Source organism: Erpetoichthys calabaricus, chromosome 1 (genome assembly GCF_900747795.2).
Source record: "Erpetoichthys calabaricus chromosome 1, fErpCal1.3, whole genome shotgun sequence".
NCBI classification, from domain to species: domain Eukaryota; kingdom Metazoa; phylum Chordata; class Cladistia; order Polypteriformes; family Polypteridae; genus Erpetoichthys; species Erpetoichthys calabaricus.
This window is the reverse complement of record NC_041394.2, coordinates 66,571,591-66,585,452: the sequence shown is the minus strand read 5'-3', so window position 1 is coordinate 66,585,452 and position 13,862 is coordinate 66,571,591. Positions and strand designations below refer to the sequence as shown.

At 40.8% G+C, this 13,862-nt stretch overlaps 1 protein-coding gene across 1 annotated transcript in view; it reads right to left on the bottom strand.

The window, feature by feature from the left end:
- The window catches only part of LOC114668068 (secretory phospholipase A2 receptor-like), a 266,594-nt gene extending 263,787 nt beyond the window's left edge, over positions 1 to 2,807 (bottom strand). Inside the window, exon 1 of the mRNA XM_051921232.1 lies at positions 2,752 to 2,807. The gene's annotated coding sequence lies outside the window, so the exon portion shown is untranslated. The remainder of the gene's footprint in view (positions 1 to 2,751) is intronic.
- Positions 2,808 to 13,862: the final 11,055 nt, after the last annotated feature.

Below are 13,862 nucleotides of genomic sequence, written 5' to 3'. Positions count from 1 at the left end.
AAAGTAAACAAACTAGATGGAGAACTGCTGTTTAATTTGTTATGTGTGTCTTATCTTGCTAATAATGAGCAGTTAAAACAATGAATACAACTGTTTATGACAAAAAATAAGAAGTTAAGGGTTCAAACAGTGGCGTAGCTTGAGTTTGTGCCACTTGGAGCAGGGTGGTGCTTCAGTTTGCCAACCTCCAACATATCTGAATATGTTAACATATTTAAATAGAAAATTAAATTGACGTATAGAGAAAAGTTAGGATAAATTTTGCATGGATCACATATAATTATTTATAAGCATCAACTAGACAAGAATATAGTGTAGATGCACTGATAAGCCGTGTTCTAATTATCAGTTTAATATAATTATGCTGCAAAAACCAGATCCAGTGTGGTGTACAAGTGATAAGTGGGGATGTTTTCTGTGCAGAGCAAGAACGCATTTGGATTGCTAACAAAATAAAATTACAAATTGTAAATTAGTTGTTTATCTTCCTAGAAATTATTATCGGTGTAATGTTTATGTTTATTTTTGTTGTTGCCTCACAAATTTCAACTGCTGTGTCTGATGCCATCACAGAAGGACAGTCTGAGAATTATTTTGTGGATAAAAATCAGAGAATTTTACTTTTTTATTTATGAGTGATATTTTTCAGAACCCTGCTGCTTACACACAAATTGTACTGAGCCTTTGGCCAGTAATGCCGCCCCCAAAAATGTGCCACCCAGGGTGGACTGCCCCCTCCACCTGCCCCTAGCTACGCCACTGGGTTCAAAATCTTAACATGCAAGAGACATCTGAACCAAAAAAAATGTCACTTGAGCAATAAGTGCTTCATCAGCAATGAATAATTTCTCATGAAGCAATTGGGTTTCTCAGCCCTGATTTAAAGGATCTGAGTTTTAAATTGCAAATAAATTAAGTTAATCAGTAGCAAAAACTAGTCACTAATTAAGAAAATGGTTAGAATGAAAACTTGAAGCCACTCTGTGGCTGTCCAGGATCGGAGTTGGCCTCCTCTGTTTAATACTAATCAAATTCTCGCTTAGGGCATCTATTCAAAACACTTTTAAAATATGGTAAGGTTTAATTAATAATTTTTTAGAATAAGCATTTGTATACATTGAAAAATGATATTTTCCCTTCTGTTTTTTGTTCCTAACAATTTTTTCCCATACTCTTGGCTCTCCTCTCTTTCTCCTGACAGGGGTTGAATTCTGTTTTCTTAGGTTTTGTCTCTTTTTGATCCTACTTTCTTTTTTTAACTTTCTGATATTCTGATCTTTTTTTTCCAGTTTTACTATGAAGTCATTTGTTGTATAAGTTCAGCTCGATTGCATGGAATATCATTTTCTTCAAATAACATAAACTAAAACAAAATAAATAAAAAAATGCCTTGACCTGTGTTTTGGTAACACAAAGTACACAAGATCATATTTTTTCTTCCATGTACAAAACAGAAGTAATATTTTTAAGATGTACAGTAATCTGTACTTTTATAAGGATTTCAAAGTTGGCAAACATAATGACATATTGGTTAGTGCAGCCAACTCACAGCCAGAGGAATATGGGATTAATTTATGTCTCAGTTTACATCTGTGTTTAATTCTCATTATTCATGTGCAAGTTTTGCCCAGCTCACTTTAATTTTGCTTTGGCTCCTGCCTTGCACCCAGTGCTCCTGGGATAGGCTTTGCCTTCCACATGTACGCATACTTTTATTGGTAAAGCAGGTTTAGAAAATTAATTAAGGGCAATCAAAGATCTTATAACAAAGTCATTTATCATAAAAGGAATCCAAACCTCTTCTGTATGTCAATACAAATCTACCAGCATGATGAGAATGGATGGATCAGTTTCTCTGATAAGTGGTAACCATCTGATTTAGTGCTAAATGAGTAATGCTAATCTTCATCTTCAAGTGCTTGCTGAGTGGGGGAATGTAAGTGGGGCTATCCTGTAATGGTAATTGGTTTGTGACACTGTAATGTAATAAGCAATCTTAGAATATCAATGAAATGCATTTGGACTGTTACATGAAAAATACTGTTTACATTACTTTTTCAGATAAGCCATCTACATCACCACTTTCTTTCAGATTTTTCATCCTGTCATATACAATTTTTACATACAGTAAATAGGCAAGTGCCATGATATATGGCAGGAAGAGACTGGGCAGGGTCTGAAAGCAAATATCACTAGCTACATTATTTATTTTTAAAACATGACTTGAATTCGTAGTGTTACTGCATATGTGGTATCTTGAGTATAAAAAGTGAGAATCTGAAGGAATTCACTGGTGGCTTTAGAATTTGTAAATCATAATGAAAGAGCACATCAATATGTTTGCTTATGTTTTTAAGAAGATTTTTTTTTTTTTTTGCCAATGGTTATCCGGCATGAGGGACAAACAGCTTACCTATCCTTGTATATACAGTAAAACACAGATAACTTCACGAGCTGACAAGCAAGGCAAGCACTTTTCATGTAGCAGATTACAGTAAGTCCTTCTTTATCATTTCCTTGAACTTCCTAGAATTTTCTCTTTTCAAGACATTCAGACACTGTACTCTTCCAGACATGAAATAATTAGTTTGATTTTGTGAGCCAGTGATTCACATTTATATTTTGGATTAAGTAATTCTGACCCACTGCGTTATTTGCAAACAAACATTTTGGGTTAAGTTGGTCCCTAATGACTCGATCTTGCAAAATTGTTAAAATAAAAAAGTTTAATAAATGAAGTTTTGCACTTACCTCCCAACTAATTCACTGTCTTCAGGATATGATGGCTTTATTTTGTTTAAAAGTCTACTGAGTACTCAGCTTGCTTTCCGCAGCAGAGAACTATTTTGTAACAGATAAATTTGCATTTGCTTTGCATAAACCTCCTTAATTTTTCTGTTATGAAATAAATATTGGGCATGGCTTGAATCAGTCAACATTTCTCAAATACAAATATGATATGCAATTCATTTTTCTAAACTTAAATTGTATTTATATCACCTAACTTGCATTACTTTTCCATTCTGTATTTTCCTATCAAGAGTCTGACAATGGTTTCAAAATTGCTATTACTCTGTTCATCAGGTACCATATTGATATTTTTAATTTCATTTTTAAGGTTTTTTTGCAATTTTACAAACATACAGAAGATGCATTTTGAAGTTTACTGTTATTAGATTCAGTTTTGATCTTCATTTGAAATACAGGAGACTTTGAAGAGCAAAATAATGTGCATCCTAAGCAAAACAAATTTATCAAATTGCCACATGCATAGGATAAGACAAATAAGCGTCCCTTGCTTGATATTAATACTTTCACAACAAGCTTTAAAGATACAAAAATACACTTATAATGAAATCAAGCATTTAGGTATAGTTAGAAATGAGTTCTGTAAAATTTAATCAAATTACTATATACGAGGGGGGACCCAAAAATAACCGGAAATATTTTTAAAACGTGTTTAATTTAATTTTCTGTACAAACTACAATTAGTCTCCTTCAAAGTACTCTCCATTGGCGAAAATAAACTTATCTAACCGTTTGTTCCATTGTTCGAAACATTTTTTAAATTCGTCTGAAGTAATGCCCATTAATGCTCTGGTCGTTTCTTGTTTTACCTCTTTGACGTCAGCAAAACGCCTTCCTTTCAAGTCTTTTTTCATCCGAGGGAACAAAAAGAAATCACACAGAGCTAAATCCGGTGAGTAGGGTGGGTGGTTCAGGGTTGTCATACCGTTTCTAACAATAGTTTCCGCAACACTTTTTTCAAGAAGAAAACAAAATTTCACTCCCGCGCGTTGCTCACGATAATCGCCATCGTAAAAAAACAACGCTTGCACAAAACTACTTTTACAAAAAAATTCACTGAACACAAGCACAACCTTCCAGACTGATGGCACTTGGCAGACTGACTTGTGAGGAGTGTAACTAGATCGCCCTAGCGGCCCAACCACGTACTACAAGTACCAACCTAACAACAACAAAATTCCGGTTATTTTTGGGTCCCCCCTCGTATATAGCAAATCAAAGTGTGAGAATGCATGGGCCAGAAGGCACTGCCAGGTCTGGTGCTTTTAAAAGATAAAAAGGCAGTTTCACCAGTTTTGACGACAGTAAATATGGCCTGATAGAAACCTTCATTTACATTTACATCATTTAGCAGACGCTCTTATCCAGAGCGACTTACAACAGTGCTTAGTAGTCTACGACTGTTCTTCAGTCTTTAAGGCTAGGATTAAATCTACTGTCATTAAACAAGTTACCGCTGACCAAGTTGTATACAAAACCCTGCTAGAAGAAAATAGTAAGTTAGTACAAAATTTTTTTTTTTTTTTTGAAAAAAAAAAGGGTAGAAAAAAAAAGTATGGGGACTTTAGTCCAAGTGCTGTTGAAAGAAGTGTGTCTTCAGGCGACGTTTGAAGACAGTGAGGGTCTCCGCTGTTCGTACAGCAAGAGGAAGTTCGTTCCACCACTGAGGAGCCAACACTGCAAAGAGTCTTGATGCATGTCATCCTCTTCTTTTAAGTAAGGGTGGTTCGAGACGTGCAGTGCTTGATGTTCTGAGACAGCGAGAAGTGACACGCTGCTTGACCAGTGCTGATATGTAAGGTGGTGCAGCTCCAGTTTTGGCCTTAAAGGCAAGTGTTAGGGTTTTGAACCTGATGCGGGCAGCCACAGGGAGCCAGTGCAGGTTCCGCAGCAGAGGTGTAGTGTGCGAGAATTTGGGAATATCAAAAACGAGTCTTGCAGCTGCATTCTGGATCAGTTGAAGTGGTCGTGTTGCCTTTAGTGAAAGTCCAGACAGCAGAGAGTTGCAGTAGTCCAGCTTAGAGATGACCAAGGTCTGGACGAGAAGCTGAGTAGCCTCTGTAGTGAGAAAGGGGCGGATTCTCCTAATGTTGTAAAGGAGATATCTGCAGGACCTGGAGAGGTTGCTGATGTGTGGAGAGAAAGACAATTCTTCGTCTAGAGTGACACCAAGACTTCTTGCCGTTTTTGAGGGGACGATAACCGAGTTGTCAAGAGAGATTGCAAGGTCAAGATTCGGAGATGAGTTGCCTCTGATATACAAGAGTTCAGTCTTGCTGGGATTCAACTTGAGGTGGTGGGAAGTCATCCAAGAGGAGATATCAGCAAGGCAGTTTGAGATGCGGGTTGAGACCTGCTGGTCATCGGGTGGAAAGGAGAGAATGAGTTGACTGTCATCCGCATAGCAGTGGTAAGAGAATCCATGTCCAGCTATTACCTTCCCAAGAGAACCTGTGTATAAGGAGAAGAGAAGGGGTCCTAGGACAGAGCCCTGAGGAACACCAGTGGTCAGTCTTCGTGGAGCTGACTGGGAGCCTTGCCAGGCAACCTGGAATGTCCGGTCAGCAAGGTAAGAAGCAAACCATTGCCAGACAATGCTTGAGATCCCAAGACTAGTGAGAGTTTCCAGAAGTATCTGATGGTTGACCGTGTCAAAGGCTGCAGATAGGTCCAGAAGTATGAGGACTGAGGACAGGTTGGTAGATCTGGCTGTGTGAAGGGTTTCAGAGACAGCAAGAAGTGCAGTCTCGGTAGAATGAGCTGCTTTGAATCCAGACTGGTGAGGGTCAAGAAGGGCGTTATTAGATAAAAACAAGTTAAGTTGGTTATACACTGCTCGTTCCAGTACTTTAGAAAGAAAAGAGAGCAGGGATACTGGTCTGTAGTGGTTAATATCTGAGCAGTCCAGAGTAGGTTTCTTAAGAATTGGTGTGACAACAGCAGACTTAAAGGCAGTGGGAACATGGCCAGTCGTTAGGGAGCCATAAACTATGTGTGTGATGTGTGGGAGAAGATCCTGAGAGATGAGCTGAAATGTACCTGAGGGGATAGGGTCGAGTGAACATGTTGTGGGGTTGCTGGCCGTCAGGATCTGAGACACTTCCTCGTGAGAAAGTGGAGTGAAGTGATGAAGCTGGGTCACACAGGTCGGTTGAGAGTGGGTGGGCAACATGTCAGTCTGAGGGAAGGAACTACAGATAGTAGCAACCTTATCCTCAAAGAATGTAGCAAAGTCCTCTGGTGAGAGAGCTGGGGAGACAGAAGGAGATGGTGATTTAAGCAGTGAAGAAAAAGTGGCAAAAAGTTTGCGAGGGTTAGATAAGGATTTATCAAACTTGGTTCTGTAGAAGGAAGATTTGGCAGAAGTTAGGTCAGTAGCAAACTTTGATAAGAGAGATTGAAAAGAAAGGAGGTCATTGTTATGATGCGTTTTCCTCCATCTTCTTTCTGCTGCTCTTAGTTGTCTGCGGTTGTTTCGTAGTGTCTCCGACAGCCATGGGGTCGGAGAAGTACGTTTTGGCCAGGTCAAGAGTGTTGCCAGCTTTGTGGGTTGGAGGAGAGTCACCAAGAGATAGACCAAAGGACGACAGAAGCATCACAAGTCCACTGCTGTGTATTCCGTCTCTTGGAAAATGACTTACAATATCGTAATTCATCCATCCATCCATCCATTTTCCAACCCGCTGAATCGGAACACAGGGTCACGGGGGTCTGCTGGAGCCAATCCCAGCCAACACAGGGCACAAGGCAGGAACCAATCCTGGGCAGGGTTCCAACCCACCGCAGGACACACACAAACACACCCACACACCAAGCATACACTAGGGCCAATTTAGAAACGCCAATCCACCTAACCAGCATGTCTTTGGACTGTGGGAGGAAACCGGAGCGCCCGGAGGAAACCCACGCAGACATGGGGAGAACATGCAAACTCCACGCAGGGAGGACCCGGGAAGCGAACCCAGGTCTCCCAACTGTGAGGTAGCAGCGCTACCCACTGCGGCACCGTACCGCCCTATCATAATTCATTATTGCAATATTTGTATGGTTAATGGAAACCAGGAAGCGACACTAGTGCAAACCACCAGTCCTCAGGTACAATGGATGACAGTGCAGTAACAATTGGGACCATCTTACTTGAAGTACAAACTGTCACACAGGCCTCCTTTATGAGTGTGATCTATGAGGCTCACTTGATTATAATGATACATTCCCATTCTTCAAATGTGAGTTCCCTAATCTCTGAAAAATTATGTCAAATACCACATAATGGTTAGCCAGACCATTTTTATATCTTTGGGTATTGTTGCCAGAATGTTACAGAAAAGGTTCAGAAACAAAAACAAGCTTTCTAAAGTATATCTGACTGCATTAAGTCACAGATCATAGGATGGGTTGTCAATTAAATCAGCCTTTTAATAATTGAAAGAAACTTTGTTTTTAGCAATACTGTAATTATACTTTGAAGTTTTCTTTTTATTATTATTTTTTGAGCAGTAATTGACTTTCCTTTTTCCTCTTGCCAGATACCAGGAAGCATAAAATGTTTTCATCTTTATCTAAGATCAATTCAGGAGCATCATACACCACTAGTTACTGAAACAAAAAACAAAAAACACCAGTCCATCAGATTCTCAGATAAACAGAGGAATATTATATCATTACAGTAATCTGAATAACAAAAGTTCTGTTTTGCATAATTTATCAATATTTGTGTGGATCACACAGCCACTCACACACTTCCACTTGTCATAAATTCTAGGTGAAAGAAATGTGAAAGTTCCACTATTCCTGGTGATAATCATCTTTGTCATTAAAATTCCAAGGCTCCCAAGACAGTTTGAGCAAATATAAAATTAATAATTTCTTGTCATACAGCACAAATTGTTTACATATATCTTCTCTTTAAACGTTAGCATATATTTTCAATTACATTCCCAGGGTGCACTGTCAAAAACTGCTTCAGTATTTATTAGTGTAAAGAAATATTTCAATCAGTGGGTGCATAAAATAATAAATGAGTTAAAACTGAATATTCCTTCATTTAAATAGATTATAAAAATATGTCCATACTTCAATATTTTGTAGCTAAAGGTCAATTCACTCTTGAACTGATTATAAAAATGTCCATAGTCTTTTGGTGCTCCAGTTATTTTATTTAGCTCAAAAAACAAATATAAACTCACTTGAAATTCTACGACAATGTTTTCGTACACTTGGAATACAAAGTACAATGCCAGGACAAATCTGACGTGGGGTAAGAAGACTACGCGAGATGACAGATTATGAACAGAGCAAACTGCAATCAATGCAGAAAGGCAAAGACAAGCACAAAGTAAGAGGGATATAAGTGCTAGAATGTACAATGAAAAAAGGCATCAAGATGTACAGAGAAAGAGGGATGTAAGCCATTTGTGCTGAACAAAGGTTCATAAATGATCGATGCGATTTCAGCAGAAAGACTTACTATTTCACCATTAAGGCCAGGGTATGTTATGCTACTTTTATTAAATTATTACAGTGTAATTAATGAAACTCTCTTTAATACTGCCTATAGGTTGGTGATCATTCCTACAATATTTGAGTCCTTCATAAACTGCATTTTTCAAGATACATTTGCTTATATTTTGATGTTTTACACTTTTCTCAAGATGGTGCATTGAAAGTTTGCAATTTTTAATGTATCAAGTATTAATTATGTTGATTATGTGACTTCAAACCGGTTGACCATCAACATAGCTAAATTTGGGACTGTTTTGGAATGGCCCATCTTAAATACAGTTAAACAATTACCGTATATACTCATGGATAAGTTCTCCCGTGGATAAGTCGGGGTTTGATTTTACTGTATAATTTCCAGCATTTTATAATGTCGGTCATATAAGTCGAATGCGGAAAACTCACACTATTGGTCCAAGAGATTATGTTATGCTAGTGCCCACCTGAGAGAATAACCACGGAGCACACAGCTTTTTTTTTTCTATGTATTGTTCCTACATGACCACATGGTAATACCCAAACTATTCCGAGGCAACGTTTACACTGTTTAGTGTTTTTTGTATTGTAGCGGTGCTACATGATTAATGTTGTCGTAAATGTATTTTGTGCTGGGTCCTGTCTTTCGTAGCGTTGTCCTGTTTACATGGTGTGTGTGTCTATGTAAATATGCTCCCCTGGAAACTATGGGGGCAAGGATAACTCTGTGGAACCGTGGCCCCTCATGATAATTGGTCCTGTCAATTCCTTCACCTGCAACTGATTATTTGCTATTTAAACTGAAAGACAGAAAGAAAAAAAAACATCTCATTCTACCAGACCGCCATTTCATTACAGAGTCAGGAGAAAACACAGATTCAAATCATTCACACCTTTGTCTACCTGCCACTTTCAACGTCTGACAACAACATCTTTGGGTTCTGGATAACACCACATACTGAGGACAAGCATGATGAGACTGTTTCTGGTTGTTTGGGGAGAGGAGCAAGCCATCATGTAATTTCCGTAGTGCTATTTTTCCAGCTGAACCAGGTTCACAAACATTATCCATTTTCTGTTAAATCTTCTGGAGTTTTAAGTGAGTTTCATGCTTTCTGTGTGTCTTAGTGAGTTCCTGTTCAGTGTGGGGTCAAGGGAGGGATTGTATTGTATATTAACTTTGTGCTGCACTTTTGCTTTTTATTATTACTTTCCTCCGCACACTTTTGGGGTTGAATGTTATGTCGGGGTTGCTTGGGGTATGATATATATATTGTTTGGAGTTTGTTAATTTCATTTCAATATCAATATATACTAGCTTTATTATTTTACATACTGTTTGTTTTTTTAGCTTATTTTTGATCGACTGTTGGGGAAGTTTATTTGGAAGAAGTACGGCTTGTCAGGTCTAATGTTATCAACTTGCCAGGCCACGAGTCTTGCTGGTGTAGCTGCCGGTTTTTGAAAGTGAGTCGGCCGTTACAGTATCTCATACCCTCATATGCCTTTATCGCAGGTGTATCCCTTATCTACGATGGAGCGTTCGATCAGAAGAAAATATGAAGCTGGTTTTAAATTAAAAGTAGTTGAAGTGGTGAAAGAAATTGGTAACTGCGCTGCTGTAACAAAATTCAATGTGTCTGAGAAGCTGGTGCGAGATTGGAGGAGGCAAGAAGAAGATTAAGTGTCACATTTTTGAACAGGCGGATAAGTCGGGTTCTGATTTTATGATCGAATTTTCGGGTTTCCAGACTTGACTTATACGCTGTAAAAGATAGCCTGGACACAAACAGACATGACACCAGATGTCCACAACACACCGGTTTATTTTTCCTTTCCTGTACACAACACAGCACAAACACAGTGCCCAAAAACTCACAGTCCTTTTCTTCCCTTCTGCCGCCTCCACTCCTCTCTCGCAAGCTCTGTCCTCTTCCATCCGATTCCGGCTCCTTGAATGGAGTGAGGCGGCTCCTTTTATAATGCACCCGGATGTGCTCCAGGTGCTCCCCGATGAGCTCCCTGCAGCACTTCCTGGTGTGGCAGAAGTGCCGCATGGGCACCCGTATCTACTCTGGGTTTTACCTGCTTCCTGGTTCAGCAGCACTTCCTGGTGTGGCAGAAGTGCTGCGGTCCAAGTCTCCTTAGTCCTTCGGGCGCCCCCTGGCAGCGGCCACGGATCCCCACAGGGTTTAGCCTTCCAGTTCCGTGGCTCCTACACAATCCAGGATGGCTGCCCTCTTGCGTCCTGGGGAAGGAATTGCCCCTCTCCCAGTCCCCTGCTTCTCCAGGCCTCCCGGTGGGGCAAGGTTCCCAGCCACCTATCACAACACGAATATATATGGTACATCAATTTAAATGTGAAACATGACAGAAATAGTGGAATCGTTTTTAGCAATTTTTCTTTGAGTTGGTGCAGGGTAGAATAGGTACTGATCTGCCCAAACCAAAATGGTGGTTACTCAAAGCAGTAAACAAATTTTTGAAGAGCAGAAGGATAAACAAGAAGAATTCCACAAAATGTGTGTTCCAATTCCAAATTAATATGCATATGTCCTATATAATGTTATAAATTAACTCTGTTAAGAAAAAAATATACTTAAAAATTAATAGGAAATTAAAAGTTAAGTAACAGAAGTGTGCAGATTAATCTGGAATGAGGAAGCACATTTTGGCCACTTGTACCTGTGATTTCATTCTTTTGGTCATTAACCAAAACTCATGACCATAGGTGAGGATAGTGACATAGATTGACTGGTAAATCAAGTTTTGCCTTCTGACTCAGTTCCTTCTTCCCCACTACAGATCGATATAACGACCGCAAAACTGCACTCACCACCCCAATCCGTCTGTAGACCTCACCATCCATTTTCCCCTTATTTGTGAACAAGACCCCAAGGTATTTAAAGTCCTCCACTTGAGGCAGTAACTTACCTCCCACTCAGATAAGACAGTCCACCTTATACCTTATACCATGACCTCAGATCTGGAGGTGCTGATTCTCATACCTGGTGCTTCACACTCGGTCACAAACTGTCCCGATGCGTGCTGGAGTTCACAGCCTAATGAAGCCAACAGGACCACGTCATCTGCAAACAGCCGTGACGCGATTCCAAGGACACCGAACTGGACCCTCCCTGCTCCCTGACTGTGCCTTGAAAACAACAAACAGGGTAGGAGACAAAGTACAGCCTACCGGAGCCCAACAACACCCACTGGAAACATTGACACTACCAGACAACATCCTCTGTCCAGGGATGCAGACACAGCTCTCACTGTGATTATACAGGGGCCAAATAGCCCTTATTAGCGTTCCTGGAACACCATATTCTCCCAGCACCACCCCCAGCATCTCTTGAGGAACATGGTCATATGCCTTCTCCAAGTCCACAAAACACATGTAGACTGATTGGGTGTACTCACATGCCTCTTCTATAATCCTCATGAGGGTAAAGAGCTGGTCCACTGTTCCACAGCCTGGACAGAATCCACATTGCTCTTCCTGGGCTGAGTCTCCTTTCTAGTATCCTGGCATAAGCTTTCCCAGGAAGGCTGATGAGCTTGAGTCCCCCGATAGAGCACACCCTCCTGCCCCCCTTTATCCCCCCTTCATAATCAAATTCTTTCATGTGAAGTTTGAAAACCATGAGGACTGATTAAGATCATTTACAGTATGTTAGGGAGAATGACCAGTGGGGACTGGGCAGTCCCTTGGCCTTGGAACCCCTGCAGACTTTTTTTTCTCCAGCCTATCTGGAGTTTTTTTTTTTTCTGTCCTCCTGGCCATCAGACCTTACCTTATTCTTTATTACTTAGTATTGCCAAATCTTATTTTTGTTTCATATAAACTTTTCTTTCTTCATCTTGTAAAGCACTTTAAGCTACACTATTTGTATGAAAATGTGCTATATAAATAAATGTTTTTGTTGTTTATTAAAATAGGAACCACCACCCCAGTCTGCCACTTCAGAGGCACAGCTCCCGATGACCATGCAACATTGAACAGGAGTGTCAGCCATAACAGTCCAACAATGTCTAGAGCACGCAGCATTTCTGGATGGATCCCATCTACCCCCTGGGCCTTGCCACTGCAGAGTTGCTTAACTGCCTCAGTGACCTCCCTCTGGGAAATGGGCATTGATCCCCCATTAGCTTCTGGCTCTGCCTCCTCCACAGAGGGCATGTCCATCAAGTTCAGGAGCTACTCAAAGTCTTCCTTCCAGTACCAGACAACATCCTCAGTCTAGGTCAGCACTTCTCCACCCTTACTGAGAACAGCCTTGGTGAAACCCTGCCTTCCCTTTCTGAGTCATCTGATGTTTCGCCAGAACCTCTTTGAGCCAGATCAACAGTCTCTTTCCATGGTGTCTCCAAATTCCTCCCACACCTGGGTTTTTGCTTCCCTGACCTCCAAGGCCACAGTCCTTTTGGCCTGTCATTCATTACGTCTCTACTGCTTTAAGAGTCTCCCATCCCAGCCATACGTGAAAGACCTCCTTTTTCAGCCTGATGGCATCCCTCATCCCTTACCATCGGGTCTTTGAGTTGCCACCTTGAGAGACACCTTAAGGCCTTCAGGCCCCAGCTCTTCAATCTTCTTCCATAATAGAAGCTTTAAACAAGGCCCATTTGGACTCTGTGTCCATAGCCTCCCCAGGATGTGGGAAAAGCTCTTTCAGAGGTTGGAGATTAGTGAGAAGTCAAGCAAAATAACACCTTTTATTAGCTAACTAAAAAGATTACAATATGCGAGCTTTCTAGGCAACTCAGGCCCCTTCTTAAGGCAAGATGGTTGGAGTTGAAAGTCTTCTGGACAGGGGCCTCCCCAAAACGTTCCCAGGCCAACCTCACTACTCACTTTGGCTTTCCAGTATAACGCTTTGACCTTTCCAGGCCGATTTCGCCATACATCACTAGTCATGTCAGTCAGATAACATGTCAACTTCAAATCACCCTCGGACCCCTTCCTACGATATCGATAGGTTAAATAATATAACTTACAAATCTGGTTTATGTTTGTTTCATATCTCCTGTCTCTAGCTATCCAACCTGCGATGGGCCTGCTCCAGTACTCAGCTGCAGAGCTTCTTCGACTGCTTCTCTACCAGTTCTGTGCATCTGCTTTCTGTGCTGCACTTCGACCTGGATATCATATTTCTCCTTTGTTGGAGATACATCCATCGTGGGTCCCGCCGGAGATTCTGAGTGGACACCTCAAAAGCAATTAACTCCTGGCGCCCACCACGTAACACAGATAGGGTTGTTGACCGCAGTGTGTTGGCCAGCCTAGCTCAGTGGACTAACCCGTAGCCAAATGAGATAGCACCATTGTCAACTTTGGTCTACTGAACATCCGCTCACTCACAAGCAAGGGGCATCTCATCCAGAATCTTCTCATTGACTGTATGTTTGCCTTACTCTGTTTAACCGAGACATGGCAACAACCTTAAGACTTTTCTCAGCTTAATGAATCCACACCCCCTCCCAGGGTTTGCTTACATTTGTCAACCCCATGCCTCTGGCCGGGGAGGAAGTCTTGCGAGAAGTGGAACGTCCTGCCATTATCTGTTCCTGCTTTC